This window comes from Salvelinus alpinus, chromosome 5, assembly GCF_045679555.1.
Source record: "Salvelinus alpinus chromosome 5, SLU_Salpinus.1, whole genome shotgun sequence".
In the NCBI taxonomy this organism is placed as follows: domain Eukaryota; kingdom Metazoa; phylum Chordata; class Actinopteri; order Salmoniformes; family Salmonidae; genus Salvelinus; species Salvelinus alpinus.
The window spans coordinates 102482505-102492641 of NC_092090.1; the positions used below are offsets into that span (position 1 = coordinate 102482505).

General features: G+C 32.2%; 1 protein-coding gene across 1 annotated transcript in view; it reads left to right on the top strand.

Moving 5' to 3' along the window:
- Nucleotides 1-10137, top strand: part of tars1 (threonyl-tRNA synthetase 1) — an 84796-nt gene that overhangs the window by 70188 nt on the left and 4471 nt on the right. The gene's annotated exons all lie outside the window — the stretch shown is intronic.

The following is a 10137-nucleotide window of genomic DNA, read 5'->3' on the forward strand; positions in this document are numbered from 1 at the left end:
TACTAATATCTGATCTACTGTAGCTGGTAATATTAGTACTGATACTACTACTATCTGATCTACTGTAGCTGGTAATATTAGTACTGATACTACTACTATCTGATCTACTGTAGCTGGTAATATTAGTACTGATACTACTACTATCTGATCTACTGTAGCTGGTAATATTAGTACTGATACTACTACTATCTGATCTACTGTAGCTGGTAATATTAGTACTGATACTACTACTATCTGATCTACTGTAGCTGGTAATATTAGTACTGATACTACTACTATCTGATCTACTGTAGCTGGTAATATTAGTACTGATACTACTAATATCTGATCTACTGTAGCTGGTAATATTAGTACTGATACTACTACTATCTGATCTACTGTAGCTGGTAATATTAGTACTGATACTACTAATATCTGATCTACTGTAGCTGGTAATATTAGTACTGATACTACTAATATCTGATCTACTGTAGCTGGTAATATTAGTACTGATACTACTAATATCTGATCTACTGTAGCTGGTAATATTAGTACTGATACTACTAATATCTGATCTACTGTAGCTGGTAATATTAGTACTGATACTACTAATATCTGATCTACTGTAGCTGGTAATATTAGTACTGATACTACTAATATCTGATCTACTGTAGCTGGTAATATTAATACTGATACTACTAATATCTGATCTACTGTAGCTGGTAATATTAATACTGATACTACTAATATCTGATCTACTGTAGCTGGTAATATTAGTACTGATACTACTAATATCTGATCTACTGTAGCTGGTAATATTAGTACTGATACTACTAATATCTGATCTACTGTAGCTGGTAATATTAGTACTGATACTACTAATATCTGATCTACTGTAGCTGGTAATATTAGTACTGATACTACTAATATCTGATCTACTGTAGCTGGTAATATTAGTACTGATACTACTAATATCTGATCTACTGTAGCTGGTAATATTAGTACTGATACTACTAATATCTGATCTACTGTAGCTGGTAATATTAGTACTGATACTACTACTATCTGATCTACTGTAGCTGGTAATATTAGTACTGATACTACTACTATCTGATCTACTGTAGCTGGTAATATTAGTACTGATACTACTACTATCTGATCTACTGTAGCTGGTAATATTAGTACTGATACTACTACTATCTGATCTACTGTAGCTGGTAATATTAGTACTGATACTACTACTATCTGATCTACTGTAGCTGGTAATATTAGTACTGATACTACTACTATCTGATCTACTGTAGCTGGTAATATTAGTACTGATACTACTAATATCTGATCTACTGTAGCTGGTAATATTAGTACTGATACTACTAATATCTGATCTACTGTAGCTGGTAATATTAGTACTGATACTACTAATATCTGATCTACTGTAGCTGGTAATATTAGTACTGATACTACTAATATCTGATCTACTGTAGCTGGTAATATTAATACTGATACTACTAATATCTGATCTACTGTAGCTGGTAATATTAGTACTGATACTACTAATATCTGATCTACTGTAGCTGGTAATATTAGTACTGATACTACTAATATCTGATCTACTGTAGCTGGTAATATTAGTACTGATACTACTAATATCTGATCTACTGTAGCTGGTAATATTAGTACTGATACTACTAATATCTGATCTACTGTAGCTGGTAATATTAGTACTGATACTACTAATATCTGATCTACTGTAGCTGGTAATATTAGTACTGATACTACTAATATCTGATCTACTGTAGCTGGTAATATTAGTACTGATACTACTAATATCTGATCTACTGTAGCTGGTAATATTAGTACTGATACTACTAATATCTGATCTACTGTAGCTGGTAATATTAGTACTGATACTACTACTATCTGATCTACTGTAGCTGGTAATATTAGTACTGATACTACTACTATCTGATCTACTGTAGCTGGTAATATTAGTACTGATACTACTACTATCTGATCTACTGTAGCTGGTAATATTAGTACTGATACTACTACTATCTGATCTACTGTAGCTGGTAATATTAGTACTGATACTACTACTATCTGATCTACTGTAGCTGGTAATATTAGTACTGATACTACTACTATCTGATCTACTGTAGCTGGTAATATTAGTACTGATACTACTACTATCTAATCTACTGTAGCTGGTAATATTAGTACTGATACTACTACTATCTGATCTACTGTAGCTGGTAATACTAGTATTGATACTACTACTATCTAATCTACTGTAGCTGGTAATACTAGTACTGATACTACTAATATCTGATCTACTGTAGCTGGTAATATTAGTACTGATACTACTACTATCTGATCTACTGTAGCTGGTAATATTAGTACTGATACTACTACTATCTGATCTACTGTAGCTGGTAATATTAGTACTGATACTACTACTATCTGATCTACTGTAGCTGGTAATATTAGTACTGATACTACTACTATCTGATCTACTGTAGCTGGTAATATTAGTACTGATACTACTAATATCTGATCTACTGTAGCTGGTAATATTAGTACTGATACTACTAATATCTGATCTACTGTAGCTGGTAATATTAGTACTGATACTACTACTATCTAATCTACTGTAGCTGGTAATATTAGTACTGATACTACTAATATCTGATCTACTGTAGCTGGTAATATTAGTACTGATACTACTACTATCTGATCTACTGTAGCTGGTAATATTAGTACTGATACTACTACTATCTGATCTACTGTAGCTGGTAATACTAGTACTGATACTACTAATATCTGATCTACTGTAGCTGGTAATATTAGTACTGATACTACTAATATCTGATCTACTGTAGCTGGTAATACTAGTACTGATACTACTAATATCTGATCTACTGTAGCTGGTAATATTAGTACTGATACTACTAATATCTGATCTACTGTAGCTGGTAATATTAGTACTGATACTACTAATATCTGATCTACTGTAGCTGGTAATATTAGTACTGATACTACTACTATCTGATCTACTGTAGCTGGTAATATTAGTACTGATACTACTAATATCTGATCTACTGTAGCTGGTAATATTAGTACTGATACTACTAATATCTGATCTACTGTAGCTGGTAATACTAGTACTGATACTACTAATATCTGATCTACTGTAGCTGGTAATATTAGTACTGATACTACTAATATCTGATCTACTGTAGCTGGTAATACTAGTACTGATACTACTAATATCTGATCTACTGTAGCTGGTAATACTAGTACTGATACTACTAATATCTGATCTACTGTAGCTGGTAATATTAGTACTGATACTACTAATATCTGATCTACTGTAGCTGGTAATATTAGTACTGATACTACTAATATCTGATCTACTGTAGCTGGTAATATTAGTACTGATACTACTAATATCTGATCTACTGTAGCTGGTAATATTAGTACTGATACTACTACTATCTGATCTACTGTAGCTGGTAATACTAGTACTGATACTACTAATATCTGATCTACTGTAGCTGGTAATATTAGTACTGATACTACTAATATCTGATCTACTGTAGCTGGTAATATTAGTACTGATACTACTAATATCTGATCTACTGTAGCTGGTAATACTAGTACTGATACTACTAATATCTGATCTACTGTAGCTGGTAATATTAGTACTGATACTACTAATATCTGATCTGCTGTAGCTGGTAATACTAGTACTGATACTACTAATATCTGATCTGCTGTAGCTGGTAATACTAGTACTGATACTACTAATATCTGATCTGCTGTAGCTGGTAATATTAGTACTGATACTACTAATATCTGATCTACTGTAGCTGGTAATACTAGTACTGATACTACTAATATCTGATCTACTGTAGCTGGTAATATTAGTACTGATACTACTAATATCTGATCTACTGTAGCTGGTAATATTAGTACTGATACTACTAATATCTGATCTACTGTAGCTGGTAATATTAGTACTGATACTACTAATATCTGATCTACTGTAGCTGGTAATATTAGTACTGATACTACTAATATCTGATCTACTGTAGCTGGTAATATTAGTACTGATACTACTAATATCTGATCTACTGTAGCTGGTAATATTAGTACTGATACTACTAATATCTGATCTACTGTAGCTGGTAATATTAGTACTGATACTACTACTATCTGATCTACTGTAGCTGGTAATATTAGTACTGATACTACTAATATCTGATCTACTGTAGCTGGTAATACTAGTACTGATACTACTAATATCTGATCTACTGTAGCTGGTAATATTAGTACTGATACTACTAATATCTGATCTACTGTAGCTGGTAATATTAGTACTGATACTACTAATATCTGATCTACTGTAGCTGGTAATATTAGTACTGATACTACTAATATCTGATCTACTGTAGCTGGTAATACTAGTACTGATACTACTAATATCTGATCTACTGTAGCTGGTAATATTAGTACTGATACTACTAATATCTGATCTACTGTAGCTGGTAATATTAGTACTGATACTACTACTATCTGATCTACTGTAGCTGGTAATACTAGTACTGATACTACTAATATCTGATCTACTGTAGCTGGTAATATTAGTACTGATACTACTAATATCTGATCTACTGTAGCTGGTAATATTAGTACTGATACTACTACTATCTGATCTACTGTAGCTGGTAATACTAGTACTGATACTACTAATATCTGATCTACTGTAGCTGGTAATATTAGTACTGATACTACTAATATCTGATCTGCTGTAGCTGGTAATACTAGTACTGATACTACTAATATCTGATCTGCTGTAGCTGGTAATATTAGTACTGATACTACTAATATCTGATCTACTGTAGCTGGTAATACTAGTACTGATACTACTAATATCTGATCTACTGTAGCTGGTAATATTAGTACTGATACTACTAATATCTGATCTACTGTAGCTGGTAATATTAGTACTGATACTACTAATATCTGATCTACTGTAGCTGGTAATATTAGTACTGATACTACTAATATCTGATCTACTGTAGCTGGTAATATTAGTACTGATACTACTAATATCTGATCTACTGTAGCTGGTAATATTAGTACTGATACTACTAATATCTGATCTACTGTAGCTGGTAATATTAGTACTGATACTACTAATATCTGATCTACTGTAGCTGGTAATATTAGTACTGATACTACTACTATCTGATCTACTGTAGCTGGTAATATTAGTACTGATACTACTACTATCTGATCTACTGTAGCTGGTAATATTAGTACTGATACTACTACTATCTGATCTACTGTAGCTGGTAATATTAGTACTGATACTACTACTATCTGATCTACTGTAGCTGGTAATATTAGTACTGATACTACTACTATCTGATCTACTGTAGCTGGTAATATTAGTACTGATACTACTACTATCTGATCTACTGTAGCTGGTAATACTAGTACTGATACTACTACTATCTGATCTACTGTAGCTGGTAATATTAGTACTGATACTACTACTATCTGATCTACTGTAGCTGGTAATACTAGTACTGATACTACTACTATCTGATCTACTGTAGCTGGTAATATTAGTACTGATACTACTACTATCTGATCTACTGTAGCTGGTAATATTAGTACTGATACTACTACTATCTGATCTACTGTAGCTGGTAATATTAGTACTGATACTACTACTATCTGATCTACTGTAGCTGGTAATATTAGTACTGATACTACTACTATCTGATCTACTGTAGCTGGTAATATTAGTACTGATACTACTACTATCTGATCTACTGTAGCTGGTAATATTAGTACTGATACTACTACTATCTGATCTACTGTAGCTGGTAATATTAGTACTGATACTACTACTATCTGATCTACTGTAGCTGGTAATATTAGTACTGATACTACTACTATCTGATCTACTGTAGCTGGTAATATTAGTACTGATACTACTACTATCTGATCTACTGTAGCTGGTAATATTAGTACTGATACTACTACTATCTGATCTACTGTAGCTGGTAATATTAATACTGATACTACTACTATCTGATCTACTGTAGCTGGTAATATTAATACTGATACTACTACTATCTGATCTACTGTAGCTGGTAATATTAATACTGATACTACTACTATCTGATCTACTGTAGCTGGTAATATTAATACTGATACTACTACTATCTGATCTACTGTAGCTGGTAATATTAATACTGATACTACTAATATCTGATCTACTGTAGCTGGTAATATTAATACTGATACTACTAATATCTGATCTACTGTAGCTGGTAATATTAATACTGATACTACTAATATCTGATCTACTGTAGCTGGTAATATTAGTACTGATACTACTACTATCTGATCTACTGTAGCTGGTAATATTAGTACTGATACTACTACTATCTGATCTACTGTAGCTGGTAATATTAGTACTGATACTACTAATATCTGATCTACTGTAGCTGGTAATATTAGTACTGATACTACTAATATCTGATCTACTGTAGCTGGTAATATTAGTACTGATACTACTAATATCTGATCTACTGTAGCTGGTAATATTAGTACTGATACTACTACTATCTGATCTACTGTAGCTGGTAATATTAGTACTGATACTACTACTATCTGATCTACTCTAGCTGGTAATATTAGTACTGATACTACTACTATCTGATCTACTCTAGCTGGTAATATTAGTACTGATACTACTACTATCTGATCTACTGTAGCTGGTAATATTAGTACTGATACTACTACTATCTGATCTACTGTAGCTGGTAATATTAGTACTGATACTACTACTATCTGATCTACTGTAGCTGGTAATATTAGTACTGATACTACTACTATCTGATCTACTGTAGCTGGTAATATTAGTACTGATACTACTAATATCTGATCTACTGTAGCTGGTAATATTAGTACTGATACTACTAATATCTGATCTACTGTAGCTGGTAATATTAGTACTGATACTACTAATATCTGATCTACTGTAGCTGGTAATATTAGTACTGATACTACTACTATCTGATCTACTGTAGCTGGTAATATTAGTACTGATACTACTACTATCTGATCTACTGTAGCTGGTAATATTAGTACTGATACTACTACTATCTGATCTACTGTAGCTGGTAATATTAGTACTGATACTACTACTATCTGATCTACTGTAGCTGGTAATATTAGTACTGATACTACTACTATCTGATCTACTGTAGCTGGTAATATTAGTACTGATACTACTACTATCTGATCTACTGTAGCTGGTAATACTAGTACTGATACTACTACTATCTGATCTACTGTAGCTGGTAATATTAGTACTGATACTACTAATATCTGATCTACTGTAGCTGGTAATATTAGTACTGATACTACTAATATCTGATCTACTGTAGCTGGTAATATTAGTACTGATACTACTAATATCTGATCTACTGTAGCTGGTAATATTAGTTCTGACACTAATATCTGATCTACTGTAGCTGGTAATATTAATACTGATACTACTACTATCTAATCTACTGTAGCTGGTAATACTAGTACTGATACTACTAATATCTAATGTACTGTAGCTGGTAATACTAGTACTGATACTACTAATATCTAATGTACTGTAGCTGGTAATATTAGTTCTGATACTACTATCTGATCTACTGTAGCTGGTAATATTAATACTGATACTACTACTATCTGATCTACTGTAGCTGGTAATACTAGTACTGATACTACTACTATCTAATCTACTGTAGCTGGTAATATTAGTACTGATACTACTACTATCTGATCTACTGTAGCTGGTAATATTAGTACTGATACTACTACTATCTGATCTACTGTAGCTGGTAATATTAGTACTGATACTACTACTATCTGATCTACTGTAGCTGGTAATACTAGTACTGATACTACTACTATCTAATCTACTGTAGCTGGTAATATTAGTACTGATACTACTAATATCTGATCTACTGTAGCTGGTAATATTAGTACTGATACTACTACTATCTGATCTACTGTAGCTGGTAATATTAGTACTGATACTACTACTATCTGATCTACTGTAGCTGGTAATATTAGTACTGATACTACTAATATCTGATCTACTGTAGCTGGTAATATTAGTACTGATACTACTACTATCTGATCTACTGTAGCTGGTAATATTAGTACTGATACTACTACTATCTGATCTACTGTAGCTGGTAATATTAGTACTGATACTACTACTATCTAATCTACTGTAGCTGGTAATATTAGTACTGATACTACTACTATCTAATCTACTGTAGCTGGTAATATTAGTACTGATACTACTACTATCTGATCTACTGTAGCTGGTAATATTAGTACTGATACTACTACTATCTGATCTACTGTAGCTGGTAATATTAGTACTGATACTACTACTATCTGATCTACTGTAGCTGGTAATATTAGTACTGATACTACTACTATCTGATCTACTGTAGCTGGTAATATTAGTACTGATACTACTACTATCTGATCTACTGTAGCTGGTAATATTAGTTCTGATACTACTAATATCTGATCTACTGTAGCTGGTAATATTAGTTCTGACACTAATATCTGATCTACTGTAGCTGGTAATATTAGTTCTGATACTAATATCTGATCTACTGTAGCTGGTAATATTAATACTGATACTACTACTATCTAATCTACTGTAGCTGGTAATACTAGTACTGATACTACTAATATCTAATGTACTGTAGCTGGTAATATTAGTTCTGATACTACTATCTGATCTACTGTAGCTGGTAATATTAATACTGATACTACTACTATCTGATCTACTGTAGCTGGTAATACTAGTACTGATACTACTACTATCTAATCTACTGTAGCTGGTAATATTAGTACTGATACTACTACTATCTAATCTACTGTAGCTGGTAATATTAGTACTGATACTACTACTATCTGATCTACTGTAGCTGGTAATATTAGTACTGATACTACTACTATCTGATCTACTGTAGCTGGTAATACTAGTACTGATACTACTACTATCTAATCTACTGTAGCTGGTAATATTAGTACTGATACTACTACTATCTAATCTACTGTAGCTGGTAATACTAGTACTGATACTACTACTATCTAATCTACTGTAGCTGGTAATACTAGTACTGATACTACTACTATCTAATCTACTGTAGCTGGTAATACTAGTACTGATACTACTACTATCTAATCTACTGTAGCTGGTAATATTAGTACTGATACTACTACTATCTAATCTACTGTAGCTGGTAATACTAGTACTGATACTACTACTATCTAATCTACTGTAGCTGGTAATACTAGTACTGATACTACTACTATCTAATCTACTGTAGCTGGTAATATTAGTACTGATACTACTACTATCTGATCTACTGTAGCTGGTAATACTAGTACTGATACTACTACTATCTAATCTACTGTAGCTGGTAATATTAGTACTGATACTACTACTATCTGATCTACTGTAGCTGGTAATATTAGTTCTGATACTACTAATATCTGATCTACTGTAGCTGGTAATATTAGTTCTGATACTAATATCTGATCTACTGTAGCTGGTAATATTAATACTGATACTACTACTATCTAATCTACTGTAGCTGGTAATACTAGTACTGATACTACTAATATCTAATGTACTGTAGCTGGTAATATTAGTTCTGATACTACTATCTGATCTACTGTAGCTGGTAATATTTATACTGATACTACTAATATCTGATCTACTGTAGCTGGTAATATTAATACTGATACTACTAATATCTGATCTACTGTAGCTCGTAATATTAGTTCTGATACTACTACTATCTAATCTACTGTAGCTGGTAATATTAGTACTGATACTACTACTATCTGATCTACTGTAGCTGGTAATATTAGTACTGATACTACTACTATCTAATCTACTGTAGCTGGTAATACTAGTACTGATACTACTAATATCTAATCTACTGTAGCTGGTAATATTAGTACTGATACTACTATCTAATCTACTGTAGCTGGTAATATTAGTACTGATACTACTAATATCTGATCTTCTGTAGCTGGTAATATTAG